Below are 13006 nucleotides of genomic sequence, written 5' to 3' on the forward strand. Positions count from 1 at the left end.
TAGTTAACTGGCCACATCATCTGTCCTGTTAGGCCAGTAAAAAAATGTTAATGGGTGACTGATTTGTCACTTTTCGATAACGTTAGTGACTGATTTGTTATTTTTTGAAAGTTGAGTGATTGAATTGAAATCAAAATGACTATTTTATTAGCTACATTAAAATTGAGTGACTGTTAATATAATTTACAATTTATATTATTTGGATAAAAAACCCATACACCAAGCCACATTACTTAATAGGTTGGTCAAGATCTTATCCTTAAACGCGTCTACTTTGACGTTTGTTTGTTTCTTTTTTTTATCGAAGAAATGCAGATTCAAGAGTATGTGTTGAAGCAATGGTCAGCATGCAGCAACCAAGACTGTCGAGGGCACTACATGCAGAAGCTGCTAGTTCATCAAGCCAGCAAGCTGTTTTTTACTTATTTTGTATTTTTAAGTTAATGTAATGTAACTTAGTTGTATTTCAACTATGTTAGGTTTATGTTTGATGTAAAACTGATGGTGATTGAGCTGATTAATCAGCTTTGTTGATTTGTACAAGTTAATTAGCTCAAGTTACTAAGCTTGTTAGTGGTAGTAGGTTGTGTTTAGGTCAACCTACTGTTTTGTCAAGTTGTAAGCTTGTTTATGTATTGGCTTTATGCCATTTTCAGTTTTTTGAATGAATTCAACAAGCTTTCATCCATATGCTCTCTATTTTAGCTTTGCTTCAAAATCTGTTTTGTTTTTCTGCTTTGTTTCTTCTGCAAGTCACGATTCTTGCTCGACAAGCTTCTTGTTGAACTTGCTGTTTGTTGCTCTCGGCTCCAACAATTGGTATCTAGAGCCATATTCTTAGAGGACCTGTTGTAGTTCAGTATCAAAACCATGGCATCATCAGGTTTTTCACTAGCTTCACCACCTGTCTTCAATGGAGAGGGCTTCAACATTTGGGCAGTTAAGATGAGGACTTACCTGCAGGCATTCGACCTATGGAAAGTTGTTAACTCAGATGCTGAGCTAGCTCCTCTTCGAGCTAATCCAACAGTTGCTCAAATAAGGCAACACACTGATGAAAGAACAAAAAGGCACAAGGCCATGTCATGCATACAAAATTGTGTGACAGATGTGATCTTCATGAGGATCATGGCCTGTGAAACACCAAAGGAGGCTTGGGACAAACTGAAAGAAGAATTTCAGGGGACTGAGAGAACAAGGCAACAACAACTGCTCAATTTGAGAAGGGATTTTGAAAATCTCAAAATGAAATAGGAAGAAACAGTCAAGCAGTATTCAGATCGAATTATGGCTGTTGTAAACAGTATAAGGCTCCTTGGAGAGCAATTCAGTGAAGCTAGAATAGTTGAGAAGGTCATGTCCACTCTACCAGAGAGGTATGAAGGTAAAATTTCATCCCTCGAAGACTCAAGGGACTTGACAACTATCTCCTTAACTGAGCTAATCAATGCCTTGTATGCACAAGAGCAAAGAAGAGTCATCAGACAAGAGGAGCACCAGGAAGGGGCTTTTCAAGCCAAAGTAAAAGAAGCCTCGAGCATCAATGCTCACAAAGGCAAAAAGTTCTGTAAAAATAGGCCTAAGCCTGATGCTGCTAGGAGCAGTGACCAACTCTGCAGACATTGTAAAAGAGCTGGTCATCCAGAAGATAGATGCTGGTTTAGACCAGATGTAGTATGCCAACACTGCAAGAAAAAGGGCCATGTTGAGAAGGTTTGCAAGAATAGAAGCAAACCAAGGCAAATTTAATTTCAGCAACAAAAGGTAGAAGCTAGAGTGGCTGAAGAGAGTAGTGATCAAGAAGAACAGGTTTTTGCTATGTCATGTGCAGCAAATCAGAAGAAGGGTTCAAAGGGCTGGCTACTAGACAGTGGTTGCACAAACCACATGTCACCAGATGAAACTATTTTCAAAACCTTGGACAGAACCTACAAAACCAAGTTTAAAATTGGAAATGGTCAGTTCATAAATGTTGAAGGAAGAGGAGATGTGCTGATCTATACTCCAACAGGTGCCAAAATCATTTCAAATGTACTCTTGGTACCTGAAATAGATAGGAACCTTCTCAGTATAACTCAACTACTTGAGAAAGGTTACTCAGTTGTGTTCAAGGAGAAAGAATGCCAAATTTTTTATCCAAGTGGATCAAACCTCATAACAGTCACCATGACTGACAAATGTTTTGAAGTAGACTGGCCAAATAACTTGCATTCAGCCTGCATAAACTCCACTGATGACTCTAGACTCTGGCACCAGAGGCTTGGACATGCAAATTACAAATCCATAGCTCGAATGGCCAATAAAGGACTTGCTGAAAACTTCATCGATTCAGTAAAGAATGATAAGCTTTGTGAAATATGTCAACAAGGAAAATTGGCAAGATTGCCATTTCCTACAAGCACAACATGGAGAGCATCAGAGAAGCTGCAGCTCGTGCACACTGATGTGTGTGGACCAATGAAGACCGAGTCTCTCAAAGGAAGCAGGTACTTTATTCTCTTTATTGATGACTTTACAAGATACTACTGGATTTATTTTCTAAAGAAGAAATCAGAAGTTGCATCTGTGTTCTTGAAGTATAAAGCTGCTGTTGAAACTGAGTCTGGTTGTAAACTTAGAGCACTGAGGTCCGATAATTGAACTGAGTATACCTCAGCTCAGTTCCAAGCCTACTGTGAAGAAGTAAGCATCAAACACTAGCTGACTAATGTGTATACACCCCAACAGAATGGGGTCAGTGAAAGGAAAAATAGAAGCTTGATGAATATGGCAAGATGCCTTCTGTTTGAGAAAAATCTGCCCAAAACTCTGTGGGTTGAAGCAGTTAATACAGTAGTTTACCTTCAAAACAGGCTTCCAACCAAGGCTCTAGCTCAGAAGACTCCATTTGAAGTCTAGTTTGGGTTCAAGCCATCTCTGGCTCATCTCAGAACTTTTGGTTGTCTGTGCTACCCTCAAGTTCTAGCTGAGAAGAGAAGCAGGCTAGATAAAAAGGCTCAAGCAGGGATTCTAATTGGCTACAGCATGGTTAAAAAGGGCTATAGAATTCTAGAACCTGGTACAAACAAAATTCTGGTGAGCAGAGATGTTGTGTTTAATGAAAAAGGATGCTGAAATTGGGAGAAGGCTGAATCAGAGGCAGTGGCTGAAGACCTAGCATTGGACCAAGCTGAAAATGATGAAAACACATCTGAAATAGATGTAGATGATGTTCCAATCAGAGGTACTCGATCACTGGCTGATGTCTATGAAAGAGCACAAGTGGCTACTATTGAACCAAGTTGCTTTGAAGAAGCAGAAAGCCAGGAGGGCTGGAAGCAAGCAATGATTGAAGAAATCAAAATGATTGAAAAGAATCAGACCTGGAGTCTGGTTGAAAGACCAACAAACAGGAAGATTATTGGTGTAAAGTGGGTCTATCGAGTCAAAAATAATGCTGATGGTAGCCTAAACAAGTTAAAGGCTAGATTGGTTGTGAAAGGCTTTAGTCAGAGGTATGGATCAGACTATCTGGAGACCTTTGCACCAGTGGCCAGGCTCGATACCATCAGACTGCTAGTTGCCTTAGCAGCACAAAGGCAGTGGATGATACATCAACTTGATGTAAAATCAGCATTTCTAAATGGATACCTTGAAAAGGAGATTTATGTGGAGCAACCTCAAGGTTTCAAGGTGTCTGGCAAGGAAGAAATGGTGTACAAGCTCAACAAAGCCTTGTATGGCTTGAAACAGGCTCTAAGGGCCTGGTATAGCAGAATAGATGGCTATCTGACAAGTCAAGGATTTGAAAGAAGTCTCAGCGAGCCAACTTTGTATGTTAAATCAACTAGTGCTGAAACTCAGCTCATTGTCTCAATATATGTCGATGACTTACTGGTGACAGGAGAAGATCGAGAGATGCTAAGCAACTTTAAAGCCAAAATGCAACAGCACTTTGAGATGTCAGACTTGGGATGATGTCTTACTTCTTAGGCATGGAAGTAACTCAAGCTGAAACTAGAATTTGGCTAAGTCAAAAGACCTTTGCTATGAAGGTTCTCAACAAATTCTCAATGGAGAATTGCAAAGCAACCAACACACTGGTTTCTGTTGGAGAAAAGCTATCGAGCCAAGATAAGCATGAAAAGGTTTGTGAAACAACCTATCGAAGTCTAGTTGGATGTTTGTTGTATTTGACTACTACTAGACCTGACATAATGTATGCTGTGAGCCTACTCTCGAGGTTTATGCATTGTTCAAATGAAAGTCACTTTAGAGCTGCAAAAAAGGTTCTAAGATACATCAAAGGAACCTTGTCCTATGGAATGTAGTTTACCAAGGCTGAGAACTTGAAGTTGGTTGGCTATTGTGATAGTGATTGGGCAGGTTCTTTAGATGATATGAAGAGCACTACGGGTTATGCATTCAACATAGGCTCTGCTATGATTTGCTGGAGTTCAAAGAAGCAGGGAGTAGTGGCTCAGTCGACTGCAGAGGCAGAATATGTGGCTGTTACTGCAGTAGTCAATCAAGCCATATGGCTTAGAAAAATTTTGAAAGACATTAACCATGAGCAAAATGAAGCAACTGAGATAATGTGTGATAACCAATCTGCAGTTGCTATTGCAAAGAATCTTGTTTTTCATGGAAGGACCAAGCACTTCAACATCAAGCTCCATGCAGTTCGAGAAATGGAGCAAGCTCAGGTTATTAAACTGGTTCATTGCAGTTCTGAAGAGCAAATTGCTGATATCTTAACAAAGGCCCTCAGTGTTTCAAAGTTTCAACATTTGAGAGCTAAGATGGGAGTTTGCAACATGCTAACCAAGGAGGAGTGTTGAAGCAATGGTCAGCATGCAGCAACCAAGACTGTCGAGGGCACTACATGTAGAAGCTGCTATTTCATCAAGCCAGCAAGCTGATTTTTTACTTATTTTGTATTTTTTAAGTTAATGTAATGTAACTTAGTTGTATTTCAACTATGTTAGGTTTATGTTTGATGTAAAACTGATGGTGATTGAGCTGATTAATTAGCTTTGTTGATTTGTACAAGTTAATTAGCTCAAGTTACTAAGCTTGTTAGTGGTAGTAGGTTGTGTTTAGGTCAACCTACTGTTTTGTCAAGTTGTAAGCTTGTTTATGTATTGGCTTTATGCCATTTTCAGTTTTTTGAATGAATTCAACAAGTTTTCATCCATTTGCTCTCTATTTTAGCTTTGCTTCAAAATCTGTTTTGTTTTTCTGCTTTGTTTCTTCTGCAAGTCACGATTCTTGCTCGACAAGCTTCTTGTTGAACTTGCTGTTTGTTGCTCTCGGCTCCAACAGTATGGCTCAGTCAACAGCATATAATATGTGTGTATATATATCCATCTTCTAATATTTTAGAATTAGAAAATAATGTGTTTTTTTTTGGGATCTTTTTCATCGTCATTATTCTTTCGTCTATTTCCGGAGGCTTTTAAGACCATTGTTAACTATACTAGAAAAAGAATCCACCTTGAGAACTTAGTGGAAATTTCCTTTTCTATTAAAATGATTTTTGAAAACTTGGTGTAAAATTCCTTTTTCTATTAAAATGATTTTTGAACTAATTAAATTGTATATTATTTAAGGAAAATTATAAGGAATTTTTTTAAAGAAAAATTCATCAATTTATTTAATTAACGAGACCATACAATTCGGAGGGAAAAAATAACAAACACCCATTGTATGCGCTTCAATACAACAAAAGCTTTAGCTTTAACATTAATAAAATATTATGACACGTTGATAATTAGCTCTGTCACAACTCAAGCACAACATATCAAGAGTGATTGTAAACACTTAATACAATAACGAAATTAGCCCTGAATGGTCCAAATCGACGGGCATAAATTGGCAAAAGAATTGAGCATCCTCCATACTAGAGAGGACGGCGACAAAACTAACCCTAAATCCACTTGCAAAAGCAAGACTAAAAAGCGTACTATAAGAGTAGACAAAAACTTTTAAAAGCGAAAACTTATTAAACGATGGAAAAACAAACAAAAAATATATAAAACTTAAGACAACACGAGTCCAAAATGACTCATGAAATCATTTATTATTATGAAATACTTTCAAAACAGAAACAGATCAAAAAGTCAACTAAGAGCTACCCACCTTTAAAAGAAACTATCGGTGGTCAGTGGTGTTTCAACGATGATATGCACCGTCATCTGTCCATCACAAATTATGAAGACAACAAAGATATCCACAAAATATATCTGCAAACTGAAAAGAGAGAAGACACATGGAGTGAATGAGAAGAAAAAAGAAAAAAAAAAAGAAAAAAGAGCGTTGATGGGCAGGAGAAAAAGGCAGACAGTGCCGCTAAGCAAAATCAAAAAGATAAATGTAGATAAAATATAAGGAAAATTATTTCCTAATAGTTTGTAAGTTTGTTTTCCTAATTTATAGATAATTTTAGCACAAATATTTTAGGGCTAATTAATTAATTACGTGAAGTTTTTTTTTTAAATTGAGAAATATGTGGTGTATATTGTGTAGGTAAGTTCTTTATTAACTAGTCTTACTTAGAAAGATAAATGCAATCTAACACATTTAAACTCACATCTTTCTACAATAACAACAATGTCGATGTCAATTAAGTTAGGACTCAGACAAAATTAATTAAACTTGAATGGTCTAATAAATTACATGTTGAATATATGTTGATTTCTAATTGATGATTGTTTGATTAGAAATTAAAATAAATTTATATAATTTTCATATTAAGATTAGGGATAAATTTTAAAATTATATCTGAACTTTGATTTAATGTGCGATTTGATATGTAAACTTGGATTTGGTGTAATTATACACATGAAACTTTAATCGTGATTCAAATGTATATATAAAACTTTAATTTTGATTCAACCATCCATATTTAAAGAAAAAAATATTAATTTATTTTTATATCGAATAATAAAATTATGTGTATGCAATATGTAAAAATAAAATCATTCTATGCCCGGAATTGAATTGAATTAAAATTTTATATATAAAATTACACAAAATCAAAATTTACGTATAAACTAAAATTTATGAATATTTTTGAAAATTATCTCTTAAAGATTATACGCCCAAATTAACTTAGTTCTAAAAAAAATATCATTTCATTTAAAATTTATGTATTGACTTGAAGATTAAAACCATAAAATTTAACCATTTTAACTGTTGAGTAAATTTAATTATATTTCCGGATTCAATTTCATAGTTTTGATAGCCACATCTTAACGATTTCAATGTATGAATGGATTTTTAAATACTGAATTTCTAGCTCTTATTTATTTATTGATTTCATTTGCTAAGACAAATATATTAACACAAAAGAAAAATTACAAAACAAAGCTAAAACACAAAACAAGTACAAAGAAAAACAAATTAAAATAATCATTGAAAAAAAAACAAATAATCGAGCATATACCTGCTGATTCCATTAGTTCACAGTGAAATATGAAAGCTTTTGATATTTTTCCCAATATTTAAAGGCTTCTAAAAACTTATTATACACATAAATGATTCATTGAATTTTTCATTGAATCTTTGTATACCGAGCAACATCGGGAGTTAAAGATGGATGGGACTAGGGTTGTCATCTTGAGTATGGGGTTCTTTATAGGCTTAATTATGTTGGGGTTTGTAATTGCGGCTGCATATGCAAGTATGAAAGATGATGCCGAGCATAAGGAAGATGGTGTTAAAAGGGAACCTAAAAATGGCAGCGATGCAGATGAAGTTTTAGAAGCAACCAAAGTTATTGTTGAAGCCAACAACAATATAGCTGAAACCATTGGTGATATTGATGTTGATGAAACTGTGCAGGTCTGTTGTATCTTTTGTTCATGATAATATTTTGCTTATGCAAGTATTATGTAGATGAAGATGGTGGTGAATGTACAAATGAATTGGGGTGGTTTGCTATTAAATGATCAAGGATGGTGTTAGAACCAGCAGTTCTCAAGAAGTAATTGATCAAGTTATGGTTGGGCGAACAGTAGTGATGGTTAGCCTATATACAATTAAGGGGTTAGATATGATTGCGATTATAGAAAAATGGAGTGATAGTTAAATGTGGGTGATGTTTCTCCTATTCTCGATGGTTTTGTCTTTAGATTGGTGATGAAATCTGATACGTTTTGTTCTTGGCTGTTGATTTTATCATCATAGTTGTATGAAATTTGTTTGTTTTTTGGAATCAAGGTTTTCATCACGTTAGTTTTACGGTAAAATTAAAATGGATTTTTCCTTTGAATGAGAATTGAACCACCAATGACGTGATTAAAGGAGAAAGTGAGCTACCACTACATTATATCTCGTAGTTAATTTGCAATATTTTCATTGCAAAACTTTAAAATGTGTTCATATATTATGTCCACAAGGATAATTCATAGTGAAATACGAAGCTTTTGATATTCCCCAGAATCCCAAAGCATCTAAAAACATATAAATAATTCATTGAACATTCATTTAATCTTTTGAACACCCTGCATGCAAGTGGGAAAATGAAGATGCAGTGGTATATGGTTTTCACTGTTGTTATCATAGCCGTTATTGTGTTTGGATCAGTATTGCATTTGACCATGCAAATAAGAAAGGTGATAAGCAGAATGAAGATGGTGTCCAAGAGGGACCAGATTACCTATTTGTTAAGTTAATTCACTTTATTATATCAGGTAAAGGCATTTGGAGTTGAGACTGCAATCTGACCCATTTGGTGTAAACTTCCTTGCATGTTCTATTTAAATGAGGTTTGACTTAATTAAATGTTTTTCTAACCTTGTTGGGCATATTAAATTAAATTAAATTAAATTAATAATTTATTTTTATTTAATTCTAATGAATTCGTAGTTATTGTTTATTTATGGTTTGGTTAAAATATGTTGTTAGCCCCTATATGTAAATAAGATTAAAAATTTCCATTCAAAGATGAGAGCAATGATGTGGGTAAGGGCGGTGTATAATGAAATCGTTTTAATTGAAAGTTCTTGGTGGTTCTGCCCTTTCAAATGCAGGTCTCATAACAAAACTTATAAGGGCTTGGAGATGAGCGGGCGATTTCCTCCAAGGGGTTGGCTGAAATTTAATGTAGGCGGGGTAGTGTTCGAGGACAAAGCTGGAGGTGGAGGGGTATTGAGAGATGAAAATGGAGTGGCGCGAGCATTATTCTCAAGTCCGAGCGAGGCGAAAGGTGTTGAATTGGCAGAATTGAAGTTAACTGGAGTCGCGCTTGAGTTATAGAAAGGTATGGGATGGGTGACATGTTGTCCATTATTGATTGAAGTTGGTTCCAATGTGGTGTTTAAATGGCTTTCAGAAATAGAGTCAAGACCAGGAAAATTATACTATTTTTTTGCTAAAATTGAGAGAAGATCTTATCTGTCATTTGAGAAAGCAGAACATATGGGGAACGAAATGACTTTTGCACTGGCAATAGCAGGGGTTAAGCGTTTGGATATGTTTAAAGCATGGTGGTGAGAGTGTTGAAGAAAATGTGAGTATTGGTCTTTGTTTGATTAGTTGTTTTATTTCTACTGCTATGTATTCAGTTAAGGAGATTTTGTAGAATTGCTTTTATGGCTTTGGTAGAGTTTATTGTATGTTGCAAGTTTTTGAGACTGGAATGGCTTGGATTCTCCATGGCCTTTTTTTGTAATTGTTAATGATTGAGCAAAAAGAAAAAAAGATTTGAAATTTAATCCCTATACTAAAAAAAAAAGTTGAAAATGAAGTTTTTTTTAATTTTTTTATTTAAAAATCTTAGTCTAATTATTAATATTGTTTGTATTTTCTGTTAGAATTTATTTAACTTGACATATTGATTAGACTACCCTCATATGATTGGCAAAAAAAAAAGTATGATGACTTATTTGACCATTCAACTTTACAAAACAAATCATTTTTTCCTTTCATTTTTTTTTACCTTTTTTACTCCTTAAACTTATGTTTTTTTTTGTCAAATCACCCAAAAGTGAATGAAAAAGTTAACTTTTTTTTTAACTTTGTTGATATGGCGTACACGTGAATTGCCATGTGGATAATATGTTAGTATTTAATTTATTTTTTAAAATTATAAAAATTTAAAAAATATAAAAATATTTTTAAAAATTTAAAATTTAAAATCATTAAAATTATTAAAAAATTATAAAAACCAAAATTTTTAATATTTTAAAAATTAATTAAATGTTGTCATGTCATCCACTCGACAATTCACGTGTATATCAAACGTTAATTTTTTTCATTTATTTTGGGGTGATTTGACAAAAAATGCAAGTTAAAGGGCTAAAAGAGGCGAGAAATTAAACGAAGGGCTAAAATAACTTTTATTCGTAATGTTGGAGGGCCAAAAAAACATTATGCCAAAAAAAGACATGTTAAATTGACAAATTTTGACAAAAATTACAAACAACAACAATGGTTGAACTAGCATATTTAAATTGAAAAATGTACGAGAATTTAATTTTTAACTTTTAAATTATAAAGACTAAATCTCAAATTCTAAAAAGTATAGGGACTAGTAACAAATTTTAATATTTATTTATTTTATTTCTTTTGCTATGACAAATATATAAAAAAACAAACGAAATATTACAAAACAAGCAAAAGCTAAAACACAAGGAAACAAACTTAGGTTCAAAACTACCTGAATATTCCATTCGTTCATAGTGAAACACGAAACTTGTAATATTTCTCACAATTCCAAAGCTTATAAATATATAAAAATGTTTAGTTGAGTTTGCATTTAATCTTTGTATACTCATCAACTTCTAAACATGTTTGGGGTTATTGCTGTCATCATTGGTATCATATTCTTTATTGTGCTTGGGTCTGTAATTGCATATGCACATGGAACTAAGAAAGCTGATAAGCAAAAGGAAGATGGTGCCGAAAAGGAACCTGAAGATGCTACTAAAGTTAACGATATAGATGACGTTTTGGAAGCCACCAAAGAAATTGCTGAAGCCATTGGTGATATTGATGGCGGTGAAACTGTAGAAGCGTGGAAGTCTGTTGTTTCTTTTGTGCATGATACTTGCATATGTATGTACTATGCAGATGATGATATGAAGTTCAAGGTATATATGAATGTTATAATAGTTTTAGCTCTTATATTCTCTACTTTCTTTTTGGTTGCTGCTGTAAAGATCCAAATAAACAAGCTTATTGAAATAAAAGAACAAGTCAACCACAAAGCAGAGATACAAAATTTGCAGGTGCCAAATTACAAATCTCAAAACGAAGAAAACACCTACATAAAGACAAACTGGCACACCTCTTATGTTTAAATTGCTGTTCAAATTGCTGTTCAAACTGGCACTCGAAATGCTGTTCAAATTGCTCAAGCTCCTTAGAGTTCAATGGACCAACATCTTCACCAAGAAGGATTGGTTGATATCATTGAAAAACAATGAATTCTTAACTTTCAGTTTCATTACGTTTTTTGACATTAAAGGCAAATTATGCAGCCACCAAGCCATAAACATCCTCTCCGCCAAAGTATTCGCAAAAGCATTAGCCATCCAAGTAGTCCCGCCCCTTTTTTAGGTAGTTTCGCACCTCGAAACTCTCTCGATGCCTCAGTCGATTCGTAATTAGCCTCTCTGTCATGTAGTTCCGTCCTCGAAACACTTGCCTTGGCTTCCGTCATCTCCTAACTTGAACCGTTTCTCTCCTTTTTGGTACATCTCGTTTGCAAGAGTCTGCTGCTCTTACTTGCCCATATTGTGACTTGCCTCGACTGGAATTCCTTTGATCCGCAAAATTAGGTTTTGACACACTCACACTGAACACCGGGTTAACCTTAAGTCTCGCTGTTAACTGTGGTTTGTGAGCCCATTGGTTTATCCACTTCAGAACTCTGAAAGGGCTCATGTGTCCTCGCCAAGCCTACAAGTCAAAATGAAAAACATTACCAAAATGTTTAAAATGTATCTCACTCGTTGCATTTACTTGTCTCAGCTACCCAGTTTGCATCGCCAATTTTGCTCCAAAATCTGATGCACAACCCACCTCTCTCTTAGGTGATAACACCATTGATAACTCAACAGGTTCTATATCAGTTTGTTGCTCCTCTAGCATTTTCAAGGGGGTCTTCGTAACACTCTCCAATCTATCAAGTCAATGTTCTTTCCCTAATGAACATCCTCGACTAGTTGGGTTGCCGACAATACCTTCATTTCGCCTTTCATGTCTCGACTTATCGACACAACACATTGTTGTTGTCGAGTATCCAGGATGCATATACAGTCAGCAAAATGAACCAAAAGAGCATTAATCTTGTCAAGAAAATTTAAGCCAAGAACAAAGTTGTAATCGTCCAAGAGGATTACCTCAAAAATTTCCTATTCTTTTCTTTGACTGATCTGTAGTTCAACTCCTTGTGTTACTCCCACAGTTTGGACTTCTTTGAAATTAATTGGAACCTTTTTGGAATTAATAGTTGGAGCTTTTTTAAAAAATAATTTTTCATATCTGTATTAAAAAGTAGAATAAAATTGAGTTCATGAGTCGGTTATGTGTAGGGAAGTTTATAGCACCCCTACGACGCCCAAAATTGACACCTCATTAATTATATTTTGTCACAAATCTCGTAATTAAAGATTTTGTAATCGATATTTAATCAAGATCTCCTAAATTAATAAAAAGAAACATCTTTAATACGGTATTTTTTATTTTTGTTTTTGTTTTGAGTGTGTACAGCCCAAATTTGCCCTGGTCCTATACCAGCAAAACAAAAACGGCAGCCCAATTACAATGAAGGCCCAAAACCCAAAATTTTTACAGCCCAAACCCAATGAAAAACTAGGGTTTCAAAACCCTAGTCCCTCCATGTGCGCCGTACCCTTCTGACCCTCTGCCGACGCCGTCTATAGGCTACCCTGTCCGCGTCACGTCTCCTTCACCGCCCTACATCTGCAAACAATAAAGAGAGACAACAGCAACAGTAGAAAAGGGAGATTTTTTTTAATCTTTTCTTTTCTTTTCTTTCAGCTATAAAGCCGAATGT

This window comes from Gossypium hirsutum, chromosome D01 (assembly GCF_007990345.1).
Source record: "Gossypium hirsutum isolate 1008001.06 chromosome D01, Gossypium_hirsutum_v2.1, whole genome shotgun sequence".
Taxonomy (NCBI): Eukaryota; Viridiplantae; Streptophyta; class Magnoliopsida; order Malvales; family Malvaceae; genus Gossypium; species Gossypium hirsutum.